This window comes from Anopheles darlingi, chromosome 2 (assembly GCF_943734745.1).
Source record: "Anopheles darlingi chromosome 2, idAnoDarlMG_H_01, whole genome shotgun sequence".
Lineage (NCBI taxonomy): Eukaryota > Metazoa > Arthropoda > Insecta > Diptera > Culicidae > Anopheles > Anopheles darlingi.
This window is the reverse complement of record NC_064874.1, coordinates 77,208,313-77,221,056: the sequence shown is the minus strand read 5'-3', so window position 1 is coordinate 77,221,056 and position 12,744 is coordinate 77,208,313. Positions and strand designations below refer to the sequence as shown.

At 49.3% G+C, this 12,744-nt stretch overlaps 1 protein-coding gene across 1 annotated transcript in view; it reads right to left on the bottom strand.

Annotated features, from left to right (window-relative positions):
• Window positions 1-12,324, bottom strand: part of LOC125959138 (insulin-like growth factor-binding protein complex acid labile subunit) — a 65,602-nt gene extending 53,278 nt beyond the window's left edge. The window contains exons 1-2 of the mRNA XM_049691945.1: window positions 12,240-12,324; window positions 10,602-10,975 (exon numbers count right to left, since the gene is read on the bottom strand). The gene's annotated coding sequence lies outside the window, so the exon portion shown is untranslated. The remainder of the gene's footprint in view (window positions 1-10,601; window positions 10,976-12,239) is intronic.
• Between the last annotated feature and the right edge of the window lie 420 nt (window positions 12,325-12,744).

Sequence of the window (12,744 nt, the reverse complement as noted above, 5' to 3'; positions counted from 1 at the left end):
TTCTGGCTGGGAAATTGGAACAGCACAAACGCACACGGCTGTTCCGAGCATGCTACCACTCGCTGGTTGAGTTCCGGAGACATTTCGCAGGAAAATTCATCTCGTTGATATAGGGGAAAAAGGATGGAACTGGCATGGATTGTGTTAGTCGGTAACCTGGCAGAACCCACTTTAGAAAACCCGTTGGTATGATCGTTCGCTCAGAAACGGGAAAGGAAACCTTGGATTGCCCGAACCGGGAGTCTCGCTCCATGTAAGGTTTCAGCAACGAGCGATCGGAGCTCTACTACACATTATTAAGCGAGCAAACCGTCGCGTGAAGGCTTCACCTTCCGCTTCCTCGTGAGCCTCGTAGGTATAGGAGGACACAGAGCGGAATTGCCGGATTAGATACGCGGAGCCAACCGGGAATCCCCTCCCGGTATCCGGATCCGGAGTAGCACGCTTCATTGAATCCAAATATTTCCGGATTCCCATACCACGGGCGGATTCTGTGTCAAATCCGGAAGTGAGGCGTCGGCACTACACATGCCTTAGCATAATGTGGCCTGTGCAACCTGCCGATAGCACATTTGCTGTGTCGAATGGTGACCTCCGGAAGAAACAGAACGGACGTTGGTTGCTCCGTAACTCGATTAGAAGGTCTTAGAGTCTTGATTCTGCTTTGAATCTTTCAGCACCTCCAGATTCCGGGAAGTGGTTTCTATAGACGGAACTGTCCATCGGCACCGTACTTGGGGATAAGAAGCATGGAAGGCGCGCTGGATGAAATCTTTCTAGTTTCACTTTCAACACGTGCCAAAAGTGGGTTCTTAAAGTTGTGACACAGCGACAAGCAAAGGCCTGCAGACCCTTCCAGCCGGTCTTCTCATTGGCAGATGAACCTAATCTACGTCATGGCACCTTGATGAGGGTCCCTTTCCGGGGACTGTTTCCGGTCGGTCGCATTTGGCCATTCGGCGAATGTTTCCATGGGCATAAGTTCATGAATTGAACCACTGTCTCTTGCTCTTGATATCTGATGCTATATCCGGCTTGAAAGTGCCAAAATTATAGTCAATTATGGTCATAATGTAGATGAACGGAGTAATCAATACCCTTTACTCATGAAGAGCTCAAGTAGAATTTAATCGCAAGAAAAACTATAATTAAATGATAAATCGGAATCGCCGTTACTGGAAGATTTTTCGGTCCCATCTTTACCGTGCGACACCTTCGACTAAATATGTTTTTCATCATTTCATCCCACCGTGCACCCGTGCTAATGGTACGCTTCGCACGAAACATCAGATATTTAAAATTCCATTAAGCGCACGCAAAAATACGAACCAGCAAATCCGGCTCTAGTAGCACCATTTTATACCTTTTTTGCGGCGCAAAAGCATAGTGGAAATGTGTGGTGCTGAGCCAGTGTGGTTTCGTCGCCGAAGCAGAGCTAAAGCCATTTTGCTTGCCTCCTTGCGGGCACACTCATTAGGAATGCATTCGTTTGTTTGTAGTAATTTTTACCATTTTTTTTTCGCAGGCCAAGAAAATCCTTTTTGCAGTTAGCATTCGTAAATTCAACTGCTTAGCGCTCCGTGGTGCCAAGCAGTTCTGGTCTGGCCTACGGTCGGTACTCGCTTGTTTTTCTAATGAAGCAATTTTTCAACTACAAATGCAATCTACACAGTGCTGAAGTGCTACCCTCCAGTATGGCCCAGTTCGCACCGAGCACCGAGATTCTCCGTGATATGGTGTACACCACCACCACCAGCACCGGTAGCCGGTACCGGCACCACCGGCAAACAGTGCTCGGCTCGACCGGAGCTGCTGGTCGTAATTTGATGCGACCAGGAAACGACCGGTGTCCCAACAAAAAGGGGTCCCTCAACCGAAACTGAATATTAATTTCAGTCGCATTGTTTCACCGGCAGCACCCGTACCCCGTCATTGAAAGCACGGCACACCTTACTGTTGGCCACTCTAGCTGGTGGTTCAGGATGACGCCTGGCAGCGTCACCCATACAGCTAGACCGCTGCTGCTGGTTTGGTGTTCTCGCCAAACAGTCATGCAGTTGTGTGCACCGTACTGCACAAGAGGAAGCACAATACAGGAGACGCGTAATTTGAAAGATGCCAGCAAAGTGGAACAGAAATGGTGATGGAACAATCCGCAAGTCTAACCTTGTGCTTGGGTCTATGCTTTGATCTTTTCTTTCACGAACATGGAAACATTAAAAAGAGATTGCTTATGGAAAGAGGAAGGAAGACGCTCTCGGCAAGATTAGCCTTCCGTCGGGATGTGAATTGTTTCTACTTCCTTTATGCTCTATTTATGACCATGATGATTATGTGTTAAAGAGCAAAAGTTCGTCTTCAGAAGCCGTGTGTGTGTGTGTATGTGTGAGCCCGGCGACCATTTTACAACCATCGTTAAAGTTCTTCAGTTTGGCGACTGTTCCACTTGTTGGAAACATTAAATTGTGACATATTTAGCTGAAATCATAAAACTGATGAGCACCGGCTTATGCTTGTTTAACGATGTTCTAAACACACCATATCTCACGGCACCAAGATACCAAGAGTAATCACCGGGCTTGACAAAGTTGACCTTCTCACCGTATCAGCACTTCGGGTCCAGGTGGCCATCATATGGGTCAATTGCCGTATATTAATCTCCATAAAAGACTATGATTCGCCGAGGAATAGAAGGTAGCCGAATGGGAGGATGGTGCTGATGACACCGGTAAGCCAGCCAATTGGACTAGAGACACACGGCTGCTGGCTGGATTGATAAGAGACAGTTCCCTGGCACTGCTTCGGAAGCGTATGTCGCGAGCAGATATCAAGCCACCTACTTGAATCACAAAAAAAGGATCATTCTGCCTGTATGTGTTGGTGTCCCTGGCAGCTGCGAGCTGAGAATAAAAACGAAAAAGAGAGAGGAAAAAAAAACGGAATCCGAATACCCTGACCATAACGTTCAGAAATCATTTTGGCTGATTCCCAGGCGTAACCTAGTTTCTCTCTCTCTCTCTCTCTCTCTCTCTCTCTCTCTCTCTCTCTCTCTTTTTTTTTATTTCTTTATTTGTCGCACTGACCACCGACCGTCGTCTCACATGAATATTTATGAAATCTATGCTTTGAATGGGCGTTTAATTCACCATCCACACCGCTTTGATGCAAGTGCCGACGAAAGATGGCCACCGTGTCCCGTTTGCATGATGAATTCGAAAAGCGTTGGCAAATGACCAGCTGAAAGATGGAACACACAGGCATGCATTGGCGTTGGACGTGGTTGGTGGCGGTCAGCTGGTGGTGCCTAGTAGTACCTGGTACTCACGCACACGGACGTTGATTAAGCTTTCGCGCCTTGGTTTGGCGCCGGCCAATATCCCCGGTAGCCGGGTAATGATGATGCTGGCGCTACTTCCATCGGTAGCTACGGAGAGACCGAGACGTGCAAGTGATCAGCGAGCGCTACGGAAGTGACTGATGAGTACACGGTGTACCGAGTGGTCAGTGTTGCGCTGATGACTCGATGACATTTGCACAGCGCTAAGCGCTGTGAGCTGATGAACCTAACCCTCACCACAGTCTTGCCAGGTTGACATTTGATGCTGTGTGAACCCGGAATTAGCTTCATTCTCTCTGCATATTGGTGCTGCTGCTACTACTACTGCTGCTACTAGAGTAGTGGCGAGTTTAATTTCGTTGATTGAATCAAGGCGAATCGCAATCGTGACTCACCTGCGTAACACGTGAGAGAGATTGGATGAGTTAACAATTGCCAGCGATCCCGCAACGACGCAACTAATCAGAACACCTTCTGTGCCAATTGGGCGCAGTGGTTGGGCGCGCTCTTGTCGGCATGTTTCGCGCAAAACCCACGCCTTTCCCACGTCCCCGCGTCTTATCAGTGTGCTTTTGTCGGTATTTGCTTTGCAGATGATCAGCGCATCTGTCGGGAACAAACTCGGCTACTCGCGGCCCCCCGTATTGTGCTACCCAACAACATCGCTATTTTCAATAACAGCTCATTTCAATTAAGTTCCACAATACCGTCCCGAAAAAGCGCGAAACTTGTGTCAGTCGGGGCGGCGGGAAAAACGCAGTTTCACACTTGAACGATGCTCAATGGTGCGTTCTGGGGGGGCGCTGGTGCTCGGGACTGGAGCTCAGGTCTGGTGCCACTGTTGCGCCTTCGGTGAACAGAATCATCCGCAGTGCCACAGTGCGGGATCGGTCACACATTTGCATCCGCAAAACAGCTGTTTCGTCGGCATGAAACTCGTTTGGCGGCAGCGATGGCAGTGCCGCCCAATGCCAATGGGTTGTTATGCTTGGATGGGTTTCGATGTTCGTTAATTCGCTGTTCAGCCGCGGTATCAGCTGGTTGCGTGGTGCCGTACCCTGCCCTGCTCTGTTCAATCCCCCGGGGGACGCACCAAACGCAACAATGCCAAGGTCGAGCATGGGAATCATATTTTTATTGACATTCGGGCGACGATGCGCTGGCGTTCGCTGGGTGTGGCCGCCAGTGGTGCAGTGGTGTCGGTGAGTGGGACACAACACACTGCTAATGATGTTTATGGGCACTATGTTTGCAATGATGGTGGTGGTGGCTTTTATGTTTCAACGCAACGGCACTAACGCGGCGCCGTAGCGGCTGGCGAAATTAAATGGAACATACTTGAACAGCGTGCGCCAAACCGCACGCACTCCACCATTTTGTGCGATTTGTTGGTTAGACGCGCTCCCTGAATAGCCGAAACACCTGTGTTTCACTCAGCGTATGATGCGATACGATGAAATGAGCCCGAATTATGGAGTAGTATAGGTGATAGGTCGCGTTTGCAATTGCTAACGAAGGAACTAATGAAGAGCCGCTGGGGTCGATAGAAGGTGCCTTTGAGCCTCATCTCGGGCTCCGTACGATGGATTGAACCTTCATCAAATTATTAATACGCTCTGATCCTCGTCTCAGTGGATGTTCAACGACGTCTCAATCGAGAATGGATGCTACCGTAAGGACCTTCGCAAAAGGACATACATTCATAACTGTCACTTCGATGCTATCTTCGCACACACACACAAGCACACGGTTCAGTGACCTACCAGAGTAGGGAAAGTGGCGAATACACTTTATGTAGCAACACCTGGTCCAACGTCAACACCCAAAACGGTTTTCATGAAACGAGGTTCGCGTATTGCCAACATGACGCGTGTTTGAGGCACGTATAGTATAGTAACGAATTTGGGCGCGCTGATGCGAGTGTTCCCTTTTTCCGTTCCGCCGGTCAACTGTCGGTTTTTAAAACCTGGTACCACGTCGAAGACGTGACGCGTGACAGTAACGAGGGTTGTCAACGGGGTTACTTCAATTCAACAGCCAACGCAGCCCTTTGCGGGAAATCGATGGAGAGTGAAGGATGCAAGAGGGGGTGGGGTGGTGCGAGTGGAGGATTGATTGGTGAAGGTGACGCGCTGCTGCGAGCAAGTCGAACTTGTTTATGCTGGGGACTGCGGATGCGAATCGTTTTTCTTGGGAAATAAAAGTGTCAAATGGATTTCGTATCGTTGTGAAAATGGAAACACCGGTGGGGTGGGGTGAGACATCGATTCGAGTGCATCGCGTATCGTAGAACGTTCCGCGAAACAATCAAACTGACTCTTTACAGCACATTGCGAAAGAGATGGTGTTTCCGTGAACCGAATCCATGTGTCAACGACGAAGGATCGAACATTCATTTGTTTCACATTTTGTGGAAACGAGAACTCGTATTTCATTCCAATTTCAGATGTTTCGTTAATAATTTATCAACACTTCCAGAAACTCAAGTAATGGGATACAACGTTCTTGTGCTATCAGTTACCTTTGCAACCTTTACACCAGTCGCAGTTGATGACGATTGATTGCGACATTTTATAAACGTCATGTTTCAAATAGGAGATGATAATTCAATTGATCTTTCTTAATGCCATGTTAATTAATTGAATTATTTTTTTTATACTTTCTAGGTAATATGGACTCAACCGGTGGTAAAAGCAGAGCCTGGGAAGAGTCTCGATAGTACCCGTATTTACGTATGCAGCTGAGCCTTGGACCTGGTGCCGAAAGACCGAAACTATCTTTTCCGCGTTAGAGCGGAGGATTTTCAGATAAATTTTTAGATTTTTAAGACCATCTAGATGGACAGAGAGAAGTTAGGCGCAATCTGAGATGTAGCGACAGTATTGACATTGATTGGGAGGTAGTTAGAACAGCGAAATCGGCAACGACGTCACTCGATCACGAGCGGTGGAAGGATCTTCTGTGGTAAGCCGAGAACGGTTGTCACTTCTGGCACCGAATAAGTACAAGTAAGTGAAAGTATTTTCTGACCAAAATTGAAATTTATCATTTGTTTTTAAAACAATATTATATTGCCTTCGAATGTATTTACCTGTCTATGTATTTACAAGTAATTATAAGCCAGTATTCTCACGGTTAACGAAACATATTAAGGTGATAGTTTTTTAAAAGAATTGCTTGCTGCTGGTTAGCACTCCTGGCAAGGGCAATATGAGGCAATCTAATTACTGAATCAACCACAACCAACACTAAGAACGTCGTTTGGGCCATGTACGCGCGATTGTGCGTGGTGGACCATTTAGACTCCCATTTTCTTCCCATAAAAACCATAGTTAACGCACTTCAACCCAGCCGTGCCGAGCCAATGTCGGTAACTAGCAATCCGGCTGGTTAGCGCACGCCGGCACCAACCAGGTGTTTACCATCTCCGGGGAGCGTACGGAGGAGTCTTTAAGATTTTATTATTTAATTAAAATAACGCAACCGGGAAACCAGCAACAGCGGCGGCCACGGAACAAACGCTCGAACCGGTCGATGGCTTCTTGGGCTGGGTTAAAATTAGAATAACTCGACCGTCGTCCCGTTAGCCTGCCAAAAGTTTCTTAGTGTTCGAGTTGTTCGAGAACTACTCCGTTTCGAACAGGGAAAACACCGAGTGGGCTGTCCACATAGGCCGCCTTCAGTGCTTTCGCGGCACTCACCATTGTCTTTGTGTTTGGCCTTCCACCGCAGTGGGAATGGTTCGGTTTAATTTGGCCAACGGTGACAGCAATCAGACACAGCAGAGCCCCTCGACGACGAGGTACATCTGGCAAGCGAACGGATTACCGAAGTCCTTTTCGAAGTGTGCTCACGAAGGGATTACAGGTCGAGGCTCGAGGCCCGAGGTGGGTGTTAAAGTGTGAACACGCAATGTCTTCCACAGATGCTCACAACCGACGCTTACGAGATGCTCCACACATGGCAGCAATTAGGGCAAACGATGCCTATGAGCACAGCTGCGGGCCGCGTTCCGATTACGGTTTGTGCGAGTTTGGTATCGCATTCCCCAAAACCTTAACGGGCAAGTGCTGATGGTGTCAATGATAATGGAAATCCGGCTTAACGCGGAGAGCGGCCAACAGAAGGACCGCGGGTGCGGGCTTACAGGATGCTCTTACACAACTTGTCACTTGCCAGGAGTCAGGCTTGGTAGTCAGCCTCCTGTAGCCAATACGCCAAAGTCCAGTGCTGCGAAAGGACGACCCTTCTGAACGGATTATCCTTCCATTCGGAGGAGTGCCTATGCTCTGGGGAGCAGTCGCACAAACACTCGCGCGCGCGCGCTTTGATGTGTATTCTGGGTCAGTCGGCGACATGCCGGTTTCCCCGTGACAACTATTGTCCTCGGGAGCAAAAGGAAGTGTAAATAGACACTAAGCTCCACTTGAGCACACACACATACACACACACTCACACACGAGCAACCTGGTGGCCATCGCTAGCCAACGACTCTCGGCTTATCAGCACACCGGATCGCACGCCGCAGCGAACGGACCGCTGGACCTGGTGTCTGACCACTTGACGGCAAAAACAAACATGCCCAAAGTGTCGGAATGAATTCGTCAAGCCACTTCAACAGCTTGAGCTGCAAGAGCCGAAGCCTTTCAACGCCGTACACGGACGCGCTCCTTAGAAACCGTGTCAAGCGAAGCACCTGCTGGCCTCTGGCGGATGCAAAAGCAATCAGGAACCAGCGAGACCAGCGTCAGGTTCAATCTCACCCCCCAAAAAAGGGGAAACCATTAATTGGAGCAACTCGTTGTCCCTCTCGTTCCGGCACTGTTGGTGTTTCCTTGATTTCTTAAACAATGAAACAAGATACCAGCGACTCCGATCCGTTCTCGGCCCTTGATCGCTGTCGTCGTCGTCGTCTTCGTCGTCGATTTCCGCGGTTTCATCTGGTTGGCTGAGAGCATATAATTAGGGCTAGGGGCTCAGCACATAATTTCGGCGTGTCACGGTGAAGCGCAGGTCCGGGTAGATCCCGATAATTCGAAGGTTTGCCGCCATGTAATTGAGGGGGGAAAAGATCAGCTAGTTTAGAACACCACCAAAGGGAGGGTGACTGTGACAACCATCTTCCCGATTCGGGTCCCGCGTGTGTGTGTCGTGTGTGAATCTTAGCGAGCGGGATTCCACACTCGGACCAATTAAATGCTTAAGAATATCTGCTTACTCATGCAAACGCACCCCAACGCCCCTCTCGGAGGCAGATCAATTTCTTCGATTGCATGCCTACCGTGGCCGGCAGCAACTCGGTGGAGCGTGCAGACAGCACGCGGGAGCAAAGGAATTAGAGTTTGATTTGGGTTGGATGCGCCACATCAGCCCTAATCGGATGTGTCGGGGGTTTAGGTGCTTCGGTTAAAATGCTTTATTTGCCTTGTGAACTGAGCATTAGGTACAATTAGGAGAGGGCGAAGGTTTCTGGCAGGCTCGGGAGATTGCGTGACTCGAGGTTGTTCCAAAGCTTTTCCCCTTTTCCCAGGCTTATACCAATAAGATTGAAAGTGTGCAAAATGTTGTTCTTTTCCCATGAAATCCTCCTAATTTTTTTTATTGGAAAATCATTTGAAAAAACATTTATCTGCAATCATACAATCGCTTGGGGGTAGAGATGTCTTATGCTGATGGAACAAGGCATGATGGCTTCAAAAATACCCTTTATAAAAGAGTTTTCAGATGTACTTTTAATGTTTAAGCAGTATAGTGAGTGTACAGATTTATATTTTAAACAAGTAAATTATTCATTGTCGACGGCTTTATAATTTACGCAACTAATAACAAGAACATATTTGACAGCATCCTCCCTGATAAAACTAGGCCTCTTTTGATAAGGAATGGCAAAAATGTTTAATCTAAATCATTGTAGCGTCTTTATTTTTAATCTGCATAAAAACATACCCATAAAAGATTAATCAAACAAATGCACTCCAATCCTGTTAGTGGCATTCGAAACGAGAAAAACTAAGTAACAACTAGCTGCAACTTGCACTCGTTGTAAAACGGCAAAAAAAAACAAAATTGTCGCATCCCGAGGGCTTTTCATTTGGCACATAGAATGTCCATTGTGCTAGATGGACAAGTTGGAAAAACCGTGTAAAATAGAATGAATTCCCACCATCGCAACCGAATTGGTTATCGTGTGGAAAATCGATCAAAGCAACTACCACCGCGGTCGCGCCAAGCCAAGTGCCATTTCGTTCGTGTTTTTCATTTCGCGGAACAATCTGCATGTGATGCTGGGCCGGGAGGAACACCATCGCGTTTACTTTTCGCGCGGCCAGGCAACCGTGACCGTGTGAAAACAGTGGTTCGGACAGCGCACAAACCACCGAGATCCGATGATTGGCGACGATGTCGCCGACGCTCACCACCACACTTGGCCCTTAGCTTAGCGAGTTTAGCTCCACATTTCACATTTTTTCTTCATTTTCGAAGAATCAACACACAGCAGCCATCACGCGGTGAGTGTTGGGCGCACGTATGTCCATATGGTGGCCACGGTTCCATCCCTCCGAAGCGTCCGTTCTGATTCGTTTCAACAAAGCACCGACCGTCGATGCACCGCCGGACACTCGAGCGGCTTGTTGTTCAATTAAGAGCTAAAAGCATAACATCGCCAAGCGGGGGATGGGCCGCCGCACGTGAAAATCCGTGAGACATTCAGGACGGATGAAAATCCGTACCCGTCGCTGGTATTTTCCGGGGAAAAAGGGCTTTTAATCTGATGCGACAATGGCCGTGCCGCGAGAAGGTTCGAACGCTGGCTCACGATAAAGCTACGTAAGAACAAAAGCGAGAACACACACTCACATTCGGTCGGTCGGGACCCCCGAACTCGTTAGCAATAAAATGCAATCAACGCGTGTTCATCAAACCGAGTATGTGTGTGTGACATCGAGGGATGGCATAGCAGAGAACGGTACCCTCGGACACCCCCTTGGGCCTATCGCGGGCCAGGGACCCCTTTAGTACCCTCGCAACCATCCGCAGCATAATCACTTCTTGTTACAATGAATGGAACGCACCATCAACCCCCCGAAAACCAGGTCGCCGGCTTGTTGGTGCATGCGAGTGGCGTACCGAATCATATTTCCGTTTTCATTCCATGATTACGATTTAATGTTTCGACGGGTTTCTACGCATTGCACCGCCAGCTCCGACACTGATTCGTTTCGTGCGCTGCAGGAGCATGGGATCGGACCGGCATTGAGCTTACCTTTGGGAAGCTTCTCAGGTTACTCCTTCTAATCGCCCCCCGGGAACAAAACAAACGATCGCGCGGTCGTTGCACGCCGGGCCGGGCCGGGACAGGATACGATGCGGTCGCTCTCCTATTTCGCTTTCGCCAACCGTTTTACGCCGTATAACATTTCATAATCCGCAGTCGACACACACACACACACGCACACGCCAGAACACCTGCCACTGGACACTTTGGTGGGTGTCAATTGAGCCTCTGATGGGGGAGGGGGTCTTTCTATTTTCCACACTTCTTCGCCTCGCGTGAGACCACCTCACTGCACTGCACCTTCAACACTAAACACACCAAAGAGCGGCCGCACTTTACACTCGAGTGAAAACGGTTGTTTGCTGGAAAAAGAGGGAAAAGACGATTTCACGGTTAAAACAACGGCGGGACCGACCGCGACGCGACAATAACGACGTTGACACCAGGAAAGGATAATCCGATCTGCAATTATTGAATTACACGTAACGCAGCGCAACGCAGCGAACGAGCGACGTGACCGTAAAGCATCCATCCTGTCTGAGACTCTCGGAAGGAGGCCTCAACACCGTAACCAGCACGATAACCAGCACCGACAAGTCTCCTGCTCCTGGCTCAAAGACTCAAAACAAATCGACGATAATCCGATCATTTCACTTCTGGCGTCTTTTTCCCGATTTTCGCTCTTCCTCTACACGGTAACACCTGGTCAACGTGTTTTTGCACCAACAACGTTGGATGGGGTTCACGCACAACTGCACAGACACACACACACACACACACACAGAAAGGACACAGCATGCATAAGAGCCGGGCACACGGCTGCCGCAACCAAGCTGCATGGCGCTTTGTTTGAAGTTTTGTTCGATTGACCACGGCAGGGTGCCAGCAGGAACAGCAACGAGTACCTACCGGTGGCCCTTGTCCGCTTCCGTCGTTGGTCCGGGTCGGTTTCGGGGAGGGAGAAGAAAAAAAAACCGAGGGGAAAAAGAGAAAACACGGAAACGGTCACCGAAGCCACACCAAAATTTATGATTTTGTGCCCGCCTAACGATTATTTCTTAATTGTGTCCCGATTGCTGGGCCGGCCTCGTGAACGACCCACGGAGCCACAGGATTACATGATTTCCGATTCTATTACCTCGAGCCGAGGCCGGTAGCGGGTGCGCGCGTGTGTGTACGCGTGTGTGATTGTGTGGTTTTGTTTGTTTTCTCGCCAACGGCGCTTTTCACACACGTTGCGGCGATGCACTGATCCTTGGAAGGTGCTTTCATGAGATTAAATTAAGGAAAAGGCGAACGGTTAACGAATGCACACGAACGACCACTCAATCCACGGGATGTAATAGCAATAACCGGAAGGGGACCACACGTGTCAGTCACCGAAAAAACTATCTCATGCGCGGTCCTCGTGATGCACATAAATCAATTGCGACGCTGTTCGTAGCCGCGGCCACCCTGCGTGCGTGTGTCGGTCTGTCCTACTGATTAGCAGGAGAGAGGTAAAGGGATCATAAATCGACGCACCGAGCGAACAGATAGCAGCAACCAGCCAGCCAGGACCCTTCGTCAGGACGAAACGCGCCTCTCGAATGCGTTCCGGTTCCGTACACACACCGCGGCTCGTACCTTTTCATATATTCGACGTAAGCACGAACGCACGCGTTGTTATGCTAGACCACGCGACGACACCACCTGCGGACGATATATCGTCTCTTCCGCTCCGAAGCCGAACTGAAACTGAAACGCATGGAGAAGCATGGTGCTGCTGCTTCGTCGTCGGCCGCCAGTAGGTAGTGAAGGGAGTCCGGTGGTGGTCTGTCTCGTCTCGGTTCATTCACGAGAACAACCTTTCGTGCGTTCTGCTGGCACAGCATAGCATGCCGAGCGAAGCATAGCATAAGAATTAGAACGCGCGAGGGGTTCATCCGCTCGTCGGGTTCGTTGTTCACTACTCGGAACCGCATTCGGTCGTCGCTGAATCGGTTGCCAGCCAGCCAGCCAGCCGGCGATGACACACGCAGCGAGCGCAGTGCAATGGAGGTGCATATTTTAAACAATCAACGCGGATAACAAAAAAAATCTCTCCCGATTCTAGGCCGCTCGGGTGGCCCCGGAGTGTTGTGTTGCCTTT